The following is a 17,354-nucleotide window of genomic DNA, read 5'->3' as shown; positions in this document are numbered from 1 at the left end:
TCGGCCAATATCTTTATTAAACTCTGATTTAAAAATATATTCAGGTATCTTAGCAAATAGACTGGCCAATGTGATAAAAACTATCATACATCCGGACCAGCGTGGATTTATTCCGGGTAGACAACTAAATGAACTTACATTCCAAGCAATCGGAGCCATAGATCACGCAATTCAGAATAAAAAAACACTTGCCATTATCGCGATTTACGCGGCCAAAGCCTTTGACCAAGTGAACTGGCAATACTTATGGTTAGCGATGAAGAAATTTGGCTTCCCCGAGATTTACATTAAGAGTGTGGAATCTTTATACAGGGGTCCAAGAGCTAAGATACTGGTAAATGGTGGTTTGTCAGACTGGCTGAATATTTGTAGAGGAACAAGGCAAGGATGCCCCTTGTCTCCATTATTGTTTGATATATATATTGAGCCTTTCGTTTGTTCTTTAAGGCAAGACTCTATTATTTCTTCGTTTAATATAGGTGAATTATCAATCCGGACAGCGTTGTATGCGGATGACCTCCTCCTTTATACCTCAAACCCACTTGAAGCAATTCCTAGATTATTTACTCTTGCTGAGAGCTTTGGTTTTGTTTCAGGTTACAGTATTAACAAGGACAAAACCGAGGTTATGTGTTGGAACAACTTACCCCCTATTCCAGAAGCCAAGCGTAAAATGAGATATTTAGGCATACATTTAACCTAGAAATTAGACGATATTCCAAAGACCAGTTGGGAAATTGTGGTAAAGGAGATCAAAAAACTTTTGTCCAAGTGGAACACTCTGCCTTTAAACATCTATGGCAGAGTTAATCTTGTTAAGATGATTATTTTACCTAAGGTAACGTTTTTGTTTAATTCTATTCCTTTAGTTTTTAGTAGAAAAGATATCCTCAACTTGCAAGGTAGGATTGGGTCTTTCATTTGGGCAACAAAAACCTCAAGGATAGCTTGGAAGAAGCTAAGGAGGGGATTAAAATTAGGTGGTTTAGCTCTCCCGGATTTATTATTTTATTGTTATGCCTTCCAGCTCAAAAATTTTAGGATATTAGCCAATAAATTGGACTTTACCTCAAACAGTTTACTTTTCCAGGCCATGCTGCAGGATCTTCCTTATGGTACCGATTTCTTTCTGTTTAAGTTTGGTGACAAAAAGTTTTTCAAAAAAGTTAGGCTGAAAGTCTTAAAGGCAGCTCTACACTATTGGTTGCAGATTTGTAAGTTGTTATGTATACAGTACTACCATCGATATTCCCCAATCTGGGACTCCCCTGGTACCCCTGACTGTTTAAGAGACCAACTGGCTCTCCCCTTAAAAAGAGCTGGTCTCTTGAGATGGGGGGACTTATGTGATGCATCGAAAGTTTTAAAATGGGAATTCCTAGTTGGTTTAACCGGTGGGACGCTCATGAGGTTTAAGTTCTATCAACTTTCGGCCTGGAGGGGAAGCCAAAACTGGGATGCAGACGAGGAGAACCCTTTTCTGGAGTTACTTAGTAATCCTAGAGGAATGAAAGGGGAGACGGCACAATGGTATAATATATTATTAAATAATAAAGATAATTTGGAATCAGAGATTGTTACACTATGGGATCTTTCCCCAGTCCAGACCTCCGAGGAATTAGTGAAATTGTGGATAGATTCTTTTTCCATATCTCAAAAAATAATTAAACCTTCTAACCTAAGAAGAAACCATCTATACACAATGTACAGAGTGTATTGGACTCCAGCGAAATTTTCTAGGATCTCTGCAGTCCAATATTTTTGTCCAAGATGCAATTTACAGAGTGCAAATGATATTCACATGTTTTTCGAATGTCCTAATATAAGTAATTTTTGGTAACAAGTGTGTAAGTTTCTAGAGGAGGTACTTTCAGTCCCAATTCTATGCACTTCCAGATTAGTCTTCTTCGGCCTGTTACCTGATTATGTATTTAACAGTAACTTGTCACAGTTTATTTTTTATGTAATAGTTATCGCTAGAAGAGAGATCTGTAAAGTATGGAAGTCTGCATCCCCCCCGACATTTGCAGATTGCCTTAAAAACATCATGGCGGTGAGTAAACTTGACATCTTATGTGGGGGTGAAAAGTTTGCCAATTTGTGGTCAGCATTGAGTGCCTGGATTGAAAAATAAACTATAAATAAACCAATAGTCCAATGATTATGCCAGAGGTTTGTGGTCCTGTCCTTCCTTTGAGGTAATATGAATTTTATGGTCAATTGTGTCCCCTATCGTAGACCCCAACGGCTCCATGTACGTGCTTCAAGTACATGTATGTTCCCTCCACTTCCAGCTATGAAGACGCAAATACATTTGCGTCCAACGTTATCATGTCCTCTTTCAGATCCACCATGAATGGGTCGGATATTCGGTTCCTAAGTGTGCCTTGCCAACGTCTTTACATGGTGCACTTTTCATGTTTTCTAGCTCTGGTGAGTTAGGCCCTGATTCCTGCCATCGAGCCCTTTCTGCCTTTTGTTTCTGAAAGCTACAGTCTGCTGCTTCCTGACCTCTGCCTTACTCCCTGTGCGGCGAGCGGTGCCTGGCTCGGCCTGCTTGCCTGCCAAGACTGTATTCAGCCTTCAAGTTATCTGCTCCGCTCCTCGAAAATACATTCCTGTCTAGTAGTTTAGGAAAACATCCTCCCCAGCTGCAGAGCAAAGGGCCCGGCTTCACTGTCTCCATGCAAGTAATTCATAGCTCCTGTTAACATGGTAGGCCCATGGCCCCTCGCATCTCATGTAGACACGTAGTCACATATGCACGCACTAGCAGTCAGTATAGAATAGCCTCTGCCCGAGAGACCTTTCCTTCTAGATAATACAGTTCCTCAAACACAAGATATTAGATATGATTTGGGATTAGGTTGTTCTGACACCCCAGACTTCTGTCTCCTCATGTAGGGCTAAGTGTCAAGTCCCCTTCACCCTCCAGATCCACGTCAATCACACGTCATGCTGCTGCGCGCGCATCTCTGCCACATATTTCTGCTGACACTGCAGGATTCGTCTATGGATCCACCCACCTGTGATACGTTTCAAGTGACGTTGTCTAGCACACACCTCCGTGTACGCCCTCATGCACGCCTTCTGTTACGTACATGTGTTCTTATCTCGTTTCTCTCAGCTGTTACGCCTTCTGCATCTATCTCTACTGTAATACATTGACTATATATATGATGTTCTGTTAATAAAGCATTGTACATGTCCATGTCCATTCCCTTCCTGAACCCTTGTGGTGATGGAACATGATACCTGGTTCGAACCAATTCCTTCTTAAGGAATAAAACCCTTACAAAACTCAGATGCCACGGATTCTGCCTCTTATTTTTGACTGAGTTATTCTTATTGAACTTTACCGCATAAATTAAGTATAGGTAATTTAAATTTACCACATAATTGGCGCCCGAACAGGGACCCCTCCCCCACCTTACGCGCCGGCGGTGCGTTGCAGGCCCGGTCCCCTGCCACAGCCGAACGGACAACTACGCATACCCGCAGGATTTCCTGTATCTCCCTCAGGCCAACGGAGGTGACTGAGGCTGCGATCGACACCCAGACGAGGCGGTGAGGAGTGCGGAGGATCCCGACCAGAGCCTAGCTGAGAGAGCAAAGTCCGAGGTATTCAGAGGCCCACCAGTTCCGAAGTTCCGAAGTGCCTACGTCACGAGTCGAGTCGAGTCCAGTCCGGTCCAGTCCAGTGTCAAGTTTCCGAGGCCTTCCGTTCCGTGCTTCCCGGTGAGTACCGTTGCTGGGGACGCATCTAGATGGGTGCATTAGTTTGTGCCCGGTCAAGACGGGTTTGGGTACACAGACCCGGTCTGCACTGTTTAGCGGTGCATCTGTACTGTTTAGCAGTATATCGAGTATGCAGGTAGCTAGTTTTATTCTAGTTATTGTTGTTCGTTTTTCAAAATGTTTAAATGTGTTTTAATGTCGTGGTATGAGTGATTGTTTGATCTACATTATCGTGTTTATTGTGTTAGTTGTGCCCAAGTCCGAGTAAGTATCAAGTACCAAGTAGCACGGCTGAAACATGCCGCTGTTCTCTAAACTAAGACAGATAGGAACTAGAAAAGGGATACTCGAGGAAGCTGTTCCCATTCCACCCAGGGACACTCCAGGGTATTTTATGTACCACAAACACGGCTTAGATGCTGTATTATATCTCGACTTGTGGGTGGATTACACCAAAGATTTAGCAGAGAATCAGAGATGGCCCGCTACAGGGACATGGGATGCCGATTGCATCATGAGAGTAGAAGAAGCATTATTGAAAAAGAAAGCCAGACAGTCACAGAAAGATGCCATTGAATTATGGCGTAAAGAATCACACAGACGTACAGAGAAAGCACTCAGAAAAGCAGAAAAACATAGAGAGGATTCAGACAAAGCCCGAGAAAACGTATTAGTTGAAGAGGGGATACGAGTAAAAGCAGAACAAGTAGACCAACAACGAAACACCCTTATGAATGGTATGTATCCTCTTCTGGCCGAGGGTTTACCTAAGGCCACTCCGGAAATACCGAAGGATCTGCCCCCTCCATTGCTCCCGACTAAAGTACGTCACAAGACCACAAAAGACCTTTTCCTTTCTTCCTATCTAGACGATGTAGCTCCCTCATATACTTCTGTACCTGCTCATGTACCCGTACCACCTGCTCCTGCTGACATCTCCCTACCCCTAAAGCTTCAGCTCCCAGGTCCGCAACTGCAGATCCCTCCAGGTCCGCTGCCCGCACCTGCTCCCGTTGTTCCCCCCGGTATTCAACAACTGCATCCATCAAATCCTTTTGGGTCTGGCGTGGCCCAGGACCCAACCCAGCTACAGCAAGTATAGTCAGGTTATGCTCAAGCCTCCGGTTCAGGAGGTGCTACGGGAGGTTATCAAACACCCCCACAGATACACCGAATTACGATGAGAGATTTAGCAAAGGCACGGACACCGAAAGGCGTTCCGGCCGAACTACTTAGAAGAGAGCTCACAGACTGCAGATATGACCCAGTGCCTGGTACGTCAGGCCCCATGTTACTAGCGTCCCTACGTTTGAGACGCGTTACAGACTATTTAATGTTACTACCAGGAATGCCAGATCATCTAGACAAATTGTACGATTTTATTAACAGGAGAAGGGCCGGAGTCTGTTGCTGAAGCCATGTCACGTCAGAAAGTTGAGACTAAATGTTTGTTAATGCGATTTTTGGTTAATTGCTTAATAAGAGAACACGATCAGGCAGGTTTTCCGCAAAGTGAGATGGATAGACTGATTAGATGAAGCCAGAATATGTCGGAGGGTAAACATGATAAGGAAAAGCAAGTACATCATATGGTTAGAAAAGTCTGTAAAGAAATAATAGACATACATGCCCAGCGAGCACCTGACGAAGACCTTGAATTAGAGGATCCAACTTCCTCGCAAGAGGAGGAGGAAACAGACGATCTAGCAAAAACTTCGCAACAGTCCGACAAAGGGACAATAGCATATGTAGGTAAGGGAAAATACCTTAAGAAAAGAATACGTCCAGAAAGCAAAAGACTTTTTCTCTCTGCTATATCAAATCCGAAATCTCCTGAACATATGTTTCAGGCTACCGATAAAATACTTCAAGAACGAATGGGGTACCATGTACTCGATTCCATGGATGAACAAGAATTGGCCAGGTCAGCAGTACAATGGGCTGACAATTCTGATAAATATAGCGATGACGCCTTAGCGCAGACCTTTTTGAACCTTTCCCCTGATGAACAGAAATTAGCTGGAATATACATGATTCAGCATCTCATTACGTTGTTCAAAGGCCAACATTCTGATCCAAGTCCCCTACCTGATATTTTAATAGAGCTACTCTCGAATAGATGGAGAGGTCTAGGTACCGACTTAATTAAAGTAATTCTAGAACATCGACACAGGTATAGTGTTTTTCTGAATACACAGTTTGTTCCAGCTCCACCCGTAGAAAGAAAAATGTATCACACAGACAGACAGAATCCCTTGCGAGAAGTGCATCCAGTTAGGAATGATGATAATACCTTTAGACGTGTGTTTGTGTACACGCCCATAACAAAAATGGAACTGTTAGAAATGAAGAAACTAGTGCCTAGCCATGACAAAGACCCAGCAGGTTTCCACCGTGAAATAAAAGACATGTTACTTATGGGTGATTATACCTATCCTGATGTTAGACCTGGCACCTTGGCGTGAGTCTCCCTTCCACTTTTTGCTGATGTGCCTCCGATGTTTTGCTGGTTTTCCGATACTCAGGGCACTGCGCCACGGCTGATCCGTGCCGCAGTGCAAGTGCTCCCTACTGTAAATTGTACATGCGATTGGTATCCATGATTGGTTCTTTGGATTTACTGTTAGTCCCTAGTAAAGTGCACGAGAGAGTGCCGGGGCTTGTAGATGCCAATACTGCTGGTGGGCCTGCAGCGCCGGTTGCGCCACCCACCGAAGCAGCCGTAAAGATGTGTCTGGGAACTGCGACCGCAGAACCCGCGTGCGGTCTCGTACTGTCACGCTAGCTGGGCAAGTGTCCCCACTTGCCAGCACCGACCCTTCCCTTGACTACATGTTAGTCACCCCTATGGTAGGCCTGCGGGCAGGGTGCGTTGTAGGTGTAAGGTAGGACAAGCCCTGATGTGCGTGGTATGTCCTAGTAGTGACTTACAACCAAGACCGTATTTCACTATTGAAGGCTACCTGCTCCATTAGGCCAGACTGAGCTGCGAGGATTATTACACCCTATAATCCCCGCAGGCTCAAGGAGCATGGTAGCGAGTCATGTTTATTATGCCTGAACTCAGGATGATGAAATATTTCTTGTAGTCAAGTTTATTTTAGTATCCTGGGTTTGCAAATGCTACTTTTAGAAAGTTAGCATTTGCTTGCTTAACCATTTCAGCCCGCCTCTGCTGGTATGTGTATCTGACTGTCTGGGATGTGTGAGTGACAGGGCTGGAGGGATGACAGGTGGTGAATGCGCAGATTACACCTTAGTGGGAGGTAGGAGTGCCTCTTGACTCGAACTGTAGCTGTGCTCGACCACCACAATGCTGGCTCCACCCTCCTGAGGAGCGGCGGATGACTCTGCCGACGCCTGGCCCAGGAAGGGCGAAGCCCCCATCAACGAGGTACTCTGGCCACCCCTGTCCGGACAATGCTGGCTCCACCTCCTGTGGGGCGTCTGATGCGCCTGCCCCTCACACTGAAAGCAGAAGCCGGAGTACACCCACCGGGGTACTCAAAGACTGAGAGTGGCTATGCAAAGGCCCCCCTGGCCTGCGAGAACAAAAGAATTGGCCTATAAAAGAAGGAGCCCTGCTCCTTGAAAATTAGATCCTGTTTGGGCCACAGAAGGACTCTGCCCTACGAGAAGGACCGTGAGAGACAAGGAAGGGTGCTGACTCTTGCCTGTGTCTGGTGCCTTGCTGCTGAAGGAGAGGAAGGAGAAAAGACTACGAAAAGACTTTTGCTTCACTTTGTGCCAAACTCTGCTAAAGAGATCTCCAAGGGCTTGCAACTGAACTTGCCCCCTGACCAGCATCCCAGGACCAGTGGACGCTACCCCCTTGGAAGAAAGCGACTGCGGGTGCTGACCAACGCCGCAGCACCGACGGAGGAGTCTCCTCCAAGGCAACAACATCCACCTGACCACCGTGACCGGGGCCCAAAGCAACAGCGAGAGCAAAGTAAGGACCAGCCGCCGCTGGCCCGAACACCGTGACCGCAACTGCACCGGGAGCCCGAGAGCAAAGTGAAGGAGGACCCGTCCGGTCCGAGCTCTCGAGGTGACTGCATAACGAGCAGCCACTCACCTGCAAAGACGGACAGTTGCCCTGTGAGAATCCGCAAGGTCGGTAGCCTGCCCGACAGCCCAGCTGTGAGCCCACAGCTGCACCGGCACTTGGCTGGGTACGTCCTGCACTTGGGGACCGTACTGCCACTTGCCACCGCCGCACAGCCGCCGCCTCCAGGGACGGAGCGGACGACGAGGAGAGGACCCTGCCGCCACAGAACACCGCTGCCCCGGATGACCAGTGACCTGCTCGGCTGAAGAGCCGCAACGATCAGAGACCCCGGGAAGGCAACGCGACGTGGGACAGATCCCCTGGAAGCCGCCGGCTCCACAAGAACTTTGGTTAACACCGGCCTACGGGCCTCAAGAGAACTGCATAAGAACTGTGGTAACCTGAACTAAGTAAACTTGCAACCGTTATCATAAAGTACGTTGACTGTATTCACAAGCCTGCTTAAAATCTATATAAAGATATATATTTTTACAGAATACAGTCTGGTCTCGTTGTGTGGTGGGTTGGTTGTCAGGGTGTACTATTGCAAGTGTTTAACCCTATGTGCCCCAAAGATTAGCCTACGACTGCTTAAGCCACACTACCTAGAGGGTAAGCAGAGGTTGTCTGGAAGGTAACCCTCAGCCCTGACGAGGAAGAGAGAGTCCCTGCTTGTCGCTAGTGTTGCACTGCGCCAACTAGAGCCTCCCCTTCCTACATTGGATGCAGCGGTGAGGATTTCGAATTTACACTTGCGATATCTATACCTGAGCTTCTGACCACTACACAAGGATTACGGTCCAGTTACTTAGCCACAGACTTTGCTTTTTGAATTTTGCCGAAAGAAGATTCCGAGTGCGAAAACCATGCCGGGCACAAAGAGCCTGGATGGAGCGGAGTCCACGACCTCCGAGGTGTTGGAGGTGGAGTGGGACGCCGCGAAGCTGGATAAATACACCAGAGCTGAACTGAAGTTTTTTTGCAAGAAACTCAAGGTTCCGCACGTTGGTTGCAAGAACAAGCCAGAACTCTACAAGGCCCTGAAAGCCTGGATAGAGTCCAGAAAGGCCCCGGAGGATCAAGACGCCCTCGCAGAGCAAGACGCGACGGAGGAGCAGAATGCACTTGGGGACCTGACTGACCTCGAAAGGCAAGACAGCGTGCACAGCTTTGGAAAAGGCCTGTCGCCAGAGGAGCTGGCGGACAGGAAGGAAACGAGGAATCACGAAAGAAAGCTGGCAGAATTGAAAATCCAGCTGGAGCTTGAAACGAAAAGAATGGCGCTGGAAGAGCGAAAGCACCAGATGGATTATGAAGTAAAAATGAGGGAGATAAGTCTCAAGGAGAGAGACTTGGATCGTCCTCCCTCTGGTGGCAGCGCATCGCCAGTGCAGGTAGAGTCAAGAGTGCACATCCCGAAGGACGTAGTTAAGGAGTTCTTTAAGGGGGATGACATAGGACAGTGGTTTAGGGCATACGAGGTAGCCATGTCCTCCCACCGGGTCCCTGACAAGTATTGGGGAGCGGGGTTGTGGGGAAGGTTCCTTAGCGAAGGGAGAGATACCTTGCTAGATTTGCCCGTAGAAAATCAGAGATCCTACGCCCACATGAAAGAAGCTTTAATGAGCAGGTACGGGCTTACCCCTGAAATGTATAGACAAAAGTTTAGGGAATGTACTAAGCGGCCTGGGAATACGTATGTGGAGTATGTGACTTACTTTTGCAGAGCACTGGATGGTTGGGTGAAGGGTAGCAAAGTGAATGATTTTCAAGGTCTCTTTGATTTAATTGCATGGGAGCACTTGTCTGATCACTGTTTTCCTGAGTTACGCCAACACCTGATCGATAGCAAGCTGTCCAACCCGAGGAAGCTTGCTGAGGAGGCGGACCGCTGGCTCAGCACCAGGGTCCACAAGGGTCCCGTGGGAGACTCCGCCAAGAGTGGGCAGGGTCCCCAGCAGAAGAGTGGGGGGGACAAAGGGGGAAAACAGAAAGGGTTCCAAAAAGGCCCCCAAAGTAGTTCCCAAGGGAGCCCGCAGCAGGGTTCTCAGCCTCCCCCACCTCCGAAGCAGAATGGGGCCCGACATGTAAACCTGTTCCAAAGGGGCCCTTCAATTGTTTCAAATGTGGCGAGCCTGGGCACATATCCAGTGACCCCAAGTGTCGCCTGTTTGGAAAACCCGCACCCACTGGTGCTCCGCCCGGACAAGTGACTAGCGTTCACCTGGGAGAAGAAATGATGGTCCCGGGGGGTGGAGATCCCGTTCACATGACCCTAGTCTCGCTAGGAGACAGTGAGATGATCCCTACGAACTACCTGCCCTCTAACACTAAGAAATATGGGCAGGTGGTGATCATCAATGGTAAGGAAGCTGAGGCTCTTAGAGACACAGGAGCCAGTGTGACTGCAGAGAGGCAGCACCTGGTGTCTCAAGAGCAGGTTGTACCCCATGCCTACTGTAGGGTTATCAACGCTGATAATTCAGAGAGTCAGTGTCCGATGGCTCAAGTTCCCTTCGAGTGGGGGGGGGTCTCTGGTACTCTGCAGGTCTGTGTAAGAAAAACCATGCCTGTTGACTGTTTGCTAGGGAATGACTTGGAGCACTCCCCTTGGTAAAAGGTGGAGAAGACGACTCACCTGCGGATGGTGGGTCTGCCTGACTGGGCGTGCGTGACCACCTGGTCGATGGCAGCCAGTAGGGGTGATCGAGAGGTCCTGGGGCCTGAAGGAGAGGCCCAGGAACCGGCCTTAGGGAGAAGGCGCAGAGGGCGCGGGAAACCGGCTCCTGAAGTTCCCACGGTCCAGGAGGAAGCAGACCTTGAGGGGGATGCCCTGGAGCCTACAGGGGAACAGATCGCCGAACTGGGGGACCTGCCTGAGCTGACCCATTGGCAGCAAGAAGGAGGACCCTCCAGGGAGGAATTCTGCAAGGAGCAGAAAGAATGCCCTTCTCTCGTGGGTATGCGGCAGCAGGCTGCAGACCAGGCCAATGGTGTTCAGGCCAAAACACATTACGTGTACTGGGAGAACGACCTCCTGTATTCGGAGCCTAAGGCTGCTGAACCTGGGTCAGCCCGTGTGCTGGTGGTACCCCAGAAGTTCAGAGCCTTCCTGCTGGGTCTGGCTCATGATGTGCCTTTAGCAGGACATTTGGGGATGGACAAGACCTATGACAGGCTTGTCACCCACTTTTACTGGCCCCAAATGCATAAGAGTTCAGATGCTTATTGCAGAACCTGTCCAACTTGCCAGGCAAGTGGGAAGACGGGAGGGAAGAACAAGGCTCCCCTCCAACCCTTCCCTGTGGTCGGTACGCCATTCCAGCGAGTGGGTATTGACATTGTTGGGCCTCTGGACCCCAAGACAGCCATGGGCAACAGGTTCATCCTGGTCTTGGTGGACCATGCCACCCGGTACCCTGAAGCCATCCCTCTGAGGACAGTGACGGCTCCCGTGGTGGGGCGTGCACTGATGGGAATTTTCTCACGAGTAGGATTCCCTCTAGAGGTGGTGAGCGACAGGGGGACCAATTTCATATCGAAGTATATGAAGTCCCTTTGGCAGGAGTGTGGCGTAACGTATAAGTTCACCACGCCCTACCATCGCGGTGTTCAGCGGCACCTGGCCCGAACACCTGCGACACCTCTGGGAAGTGTTGATGGCCCTGCGCAGAGCAGGCCTCACAATCAAGGCAAGCAAGTGCCAGATTGGGCAGGGTTCAGTGGTGTACTTGGGACACCAAGTTGGGAGTGGCAAGGTAGCACCCTTGCAGCCCAAGATCGAAACCATCCTGGCTTGGGAACCTCCCAAGACCCAGACTGCAGTGAGAGCCTTCCTGGGGCTCACTGGGTATTACAGGAGGTTTGTCAAGGGCTATGGCACGATCGTGACCCCCTTGACAGAGCTGACTTCGAAGAAGCAGCCCAGGAATGTGATTTGGACTGACACCTGTCAGAAGGCTTTTGACACCCTGAAGACTGCCATGTGCACGGCGCCCGTGCTCCTGGCTCCTGATTTCTCCAAGGAATTCATAGTGCAAACAGACGCTTCCGAGCATGGTGTAGGGGCTGTTCTTTCACAGATGACTGAGGAGGGCTTTGACCAACCCGTAGCCTTCATAAGTCGGAGGTTACTTCCACGGGAAAGTAGGTGGAGTGCAATAGAGCGTGAAGCATTTGCTGTGGTCTGGGCCCTGAAGAAGCTAAGACCCTACTTGTTTGGGTCTCACTACCGAGTTCAGACGGACCACAGGCCCCTCAGATGGTTGATGCAAATGAGGGGTGAGAACCCGAAACTGTTGAGGTGGTCCATTTCTCTACAGAGTATGGACTTTACGGTGGAACACCACCCTGGCACCGATCACGCCAACGCTGACGGTCTGTCCAGATTTTTCCGCCTTAGTGATGTGGAACTCCCTGGGGAAGGGTAGTTCCCCCCACATTTCAGCTGGAGGGGACACATGTTAGACCTGGCACCTTGGCGTGAGTCTCCCTTCCACTTTTTGCTGATGTGCCTCCGATGTTTTGCTGGTTTTCCGATACTCAGGGCACTGCGCCACGGCTGATCCGTGCCGCAGTGCAAGTGCTCCCTACTGTAAATTGTACATGCGATTGGTATCCATGATTGGTTCTTTGGATTTACTGTTAGTCCCTAGTAAGGTGCACGAGAGAGTGCCGGGGCTTGTAGATGCCAATACTGCTGGTGGGCCTGCAGCGCCGGTTGCGCCACCCACCGAAGCAGCCGTAAAGATGTGTCTGGGAACTGCAACCGCAGAACCCGCGTGCGGTCTCGTACTGTCACGCTAGCTGGGCAAGTGTCCCCACTTGCCAGCACCGACCCTTCCCTTGACTACATGTTAGTCACCCCTATGGTAGGCCTGCGGGCAGGGTGCGTTGTAGGTGTAAGGTAGGACAAGCCCTGATGTGCGTGGCATGTCCTAGTAGTGACTTACAACCAAGACCGTATTTCACTATTGAAGGCTACCTGCTCCATTAGGCCAGACTGAGCTGCGAGGATTATTACACCCTATAATCCCCGCAGGCTCAAGGAGCATGGTAGCGAGTCATGTTTATTATGCCTGAACTCAGGATGATAAAATATTTCTTGTAGTCAAGTTTATTTTAGTATCCTGGGTTTGCAAATGCTACTTTTAGAAAGTTAGCATTTGCTTGCTTAACCATTTCAGCCCGCCTCTGCTGGTATGTGTATCTGACTGTCTGGGATGTGTGAGTGACAGGGCTGGAGGGATGACAGGTGGTGAATGCGCAGATTACACCTTAGTGGGAGGTAGGAGTGCCTCTTGACTCGAACTGTAGCTGTGCTCGACCACCACAATGCTGGCTCCACCCTCCTGGGGAGCGGCGGATGACTCTGCCGACGCCTGGCCCAGGAAGGGCGAAGCCCCCATCAACGAGGTACTCTGGCCACCCCTGTCCGGACAATGCTGGCTCCACCTCCTGTGGGGCGTCTGATGCGCCTGCCCCTCACACTGAAAGCAGAAGCCGGAGTACACCCACCGGGGTACTCAAAGACTGAGAGTGGCTATGCAAAGGCCCCCCTGGCCTGCGAGAACAAAAGAATTGGCCTATAAAAGAAGGAGCCCTGCTCCTTGAAAATTAGATCCTGTTTGGGCCACAGAAGGACTCTGCCCTACGAGAAGGACCGTGAGAGACAAGGAAGGGTGCTGACTCTTGCCTGTGTCTGGTGCCTTGCTGCTGAAGGAGAGGAAGGAGAAAAGACTATGAAAAGACTTTTGCTTCACTTTGTGCCAAACTCTGCTAAAGAGATCTCCAAGGGCTTGCAACTGAACTTGCCCCCTGACCAGCGTCCCAGGACCAGTGGACGCTACACCCTTGGAAGAAAGCGACTGCGGGTGCTGACCAACGCCGCAGCACCGACGGAGGAGTCTCCTCCAAGGCAACGACATCCACCTGACCACCGTGACCGGGGCCCAAAGCAACAGCAAGAGCAAAGTAAGGACCAGCCGCCGCTGGCCCGAACACCGTGACCGCAACTGCACCGGGAGCCCGAGAGCAAAGTGAAGGAGGACCCGTCCGGTCCGAGCTCTCGAGGTGACTGCATAACGAGCAGCCACTCACCTGCAAAGACGGACAGTTGCCCTGTGAGAATCCGCAAGGTCGGTAGCCTGCCCGACAGCCCAGCTGTGAGCCCGCAGCTGCACCGGCACTTGGCTGGGTACGTCCTGCACTTGGGGACCGTACTGCCACTTGCCACCGCCGCACAGCCGCCGCCTCCAGGGACGGAGCGGACGACGAGGAGAGGACCCTGCCGCCACAGAACACCGCTGCCCCGGATGACCAGTGACCTGCTCGGCTGAAGAGCCGCAACGATCAGCGACCCCGGGAAGGCAACGCGACGTGGGACAGATCCCCTGGAAGCCGCCGGCTCCACAAGAACTTTGGTTAACACTGGCCTACGGGCCTCAAGAGAACTGCATAAGAACTGTGGTAACCTGAACTAAGTAAACTTGCAACCGTTATCATAAAGTACGTTGACTGTATTCACAAGCCTGCTTAAAATCTATATAAAGATATATATTTTTACAGAATACAGTCTGGTCTCGTTGTGTGGTGGGTTGGTTGTCAGGGTGTACTATTGCAAGTGTTTAACCCTATGTGCCCCAAAGATTAGCCTACGACTGCTTAAGCCACACTACCTAGAGGGTAAGCAGAGGTTGTCTGGAAGGTAACCCTCAGCCCTGACGAGGAAGAGAGAGTCCCTGCTTGTCGCTAGTGTTGCACTGCGCCAACTAGAGCCTCCCCCTTCCTACACCTGACATTATGAAAATACTGAAAGTATTATTGCCTGCCGGTATTTACGAGAAACTGAAAGAAAAAGAATGGGAGGTGGGAGAGCAAAAGATTGATTGGGCTGCATTAGAAAACGAAGAAAATACTCGAACCCCAGGCCTAGGGCTTGGGGACAAAACTAAAGCATTACCAGGATTGTTAGTACAGGTTTTGCCACGTTTGTTAGCAACGAAAAAGGAGGACTGGGATGCAATCTCAGCCTGCAAACAGAAACCCGATGAAGACACTAGTGATTTTTGTTCCCGATTTGAGAAATGTTTTGTTATTAATAGTGGCCTGAAAGCAAGTAGCGAGTCGTATCCACACCTTTTTGTATCCAAATTGGTCGAAAATTCTCTGCCCCAAGTTAAGAATTGTATTCTGAAAGTCGAGAGCACATGGCAAGCAAACACGCCTTCACAAATGTTACAAATGTTACAGTATCACCAGAACAGAATTAGAGAAGAACATGATCACGAACAAAGACGTATGAAAGACACGAAAATGAAAATGTTAGTTGCTCAGTCAGTTCCAGCTGACGGTCAGAAAAAGGGCATGGCACAGTCCAATAATTCAGCAGCTCCTGTTAAAGGGATATGCAACTATTGTAAACAGCCAGGTCACTATATCAACGATTGTGCAGTTTTGAAACATAATATAGCTACAGGTAAAACTAAAGAAAGACCGCGTCCTCCTAGACAGGACCAGGTCCAACAACAAGTATCACAAAACATCCAGCCTATGCAAGCTTCACAACAAACAGTACAGACCGTAGCAGTACCACAGCCACAGCCCATTGCCGCAACACAACATGCAACGTAACAGATGTACCAGTATGCACAAACAGATTATCCCGATTATCAGCGATACACATGAAATAGCCTAGAGAGGGAAGTTGGCTTGCCTCTTATTGAGGTTCCTGTAGATCAAGAGGGTCCTTACGTACATAGTCAAGTGTTAGGAAAAGATAGAAAGTTTTTGATTGATACAGGGGCAAGCAGAACAACGATAAGTCATGACGAGGTTCCAGGGGCACCCCTCTCAGGCTCCCAGAATGTTTCCCTTGGATTTTCAGGCAAACCTATTGTAAATGAAGTATCTAAACCAGTACCTCTTTTAGTTGGTCCATTGTCTCGCACTACAGATTTGTTATTAACGAAATCATGTCCAGAAAACTTGTTAGGTATCAAGACACTGAAAGCTCTAGGAGCTGTGATTTGCTGTTCTCCGGAAGGAGTAAGATTGTTCTTACGTGACTTTAAGGGTCACTATGTGTTGAGAGATATTGATCCCAGATTGCAGAATGTTCCTGCACATTTATGGGCACAAGGCCCCACTGATGTAGGTTGTATGCACATTACACCATATCGAGCCACACTCAGGCCAGGAGTAGTCTTACCACGAATCCGGCAATACAAGTTACCTCCAGATGCTGTAGCGGCTTTACTGAAAATCATTGACGAGCTCATTGCACAAGGAGTGGTTGTAGAAACCGACTCGAATCTATGTAACTCCCCCATCATTCCAATTCTTAAACGTACTGATCCAAATGCACCCCCAGTTTATCGATTAGTTATCGATTTGCGCGAATTGAATAAATGCATCGTACCACAGTATCCCGTGGTCCCAGATATCTCGTCTCTATTGACTGCCATTGATTCCGAAGCAACGTTCTTTACTGTAATTGATCTGAAGAACGCCTTCTTTAGTGTCCCAATTGATCCAGAAAGCCAATACCTTTTCGGATTCTGTTTAAATGGTCGAAGCTTCACATTTGCACGCGCACCTCAAGGATTCACAGAAAGCCCCAGCATCTATAGTCAAGCACTGAAAAGACAACTAGACAGTATACACATGCCTGACAACACTGCCCTGTTACAGTATGTTGATGATCTACTGATCACCGCCCGCAGCGAACCTGAATGTGAGCAAGCGTCACTGACGGTTTTGCATTTCCTGGCTGACAAGGGACACAAGGTGTCCCCTTCGAAGCTGCAATTCTGTGTTCAGCAAGTGGTTTACCTTGGGCACTTGCTGTCCAAAGGGGGGAGACAGCTAACACCTGACCGCATTCAGTTAATTATAAACATGTCACAGCCCAAGACACAAAAGGAGGTACGAGCCTTTATAGGCCTCACTTCTTACTGTAGACAATGGATCCCTCAGTATGCATTTCTAGCGAAACCACTCATACAGTTGACAACCCAGGAGGCAGCGACATCGACTGCCCTCCCTTGGACTCAGGAACACACACAAGCTTTTGACGACTTAAAGAAAGCCTTATGTCAAGCACCAGTTTTAGCGACACCATGTTACAGCAAGCCTTTTACACTTTTTGTCACCGAACGTGAAGGTACCGCATTGTCGGTACTCACTCAGGATCAAGCAGGTTCATACAAACCGTGTGCTTATTTTTCTAGTACATTGGATCCAGTAGCCCAGGCTCTGCCTGCGTGCTTGAAATCAGTAGCAGCAACAGTTCTAGCAATCAGACAAAGTGATTCCATAGTGTTAGGACACCAATTGACAGTACAAGTTCCACACTCCGTGGAAGTTCTTTTAAACCGAACACAGGCTCAGCACTTGACTATAGCAAGACTGACAGGTTATGAATTGACATTGTTTCAGCCACACATAGAAATCAGACGTTGCAACACATTGAACCCTGCTACACTTTTGCCATTTAGTGAGACAGACCCATTGGCACATGATTGTATTGAAGTCATTACCATTACGACGAAACCCAGACAAGACT

The sequence above is a fragment of the Lissotriton vulgaris genome, chromosome 1_1, assembly GCF_964263255.1.
Source record: "Lissotriton vulgaris chromosome 1_1, aLisVul1.2, whole genome shotgun sequence".
Taxonomy (NCBI): domain Eukaryota; kingdom Metazoa; phylum Chordata; class Amphibia; order Caudata; family Salamandridae; genus Lissotriton; species Lissotriton vulgaris.
The sequence above is the reverse complement of the archived record's forward strand: the minus strand, read 5'-3'. Positions refer to the sequence as shown.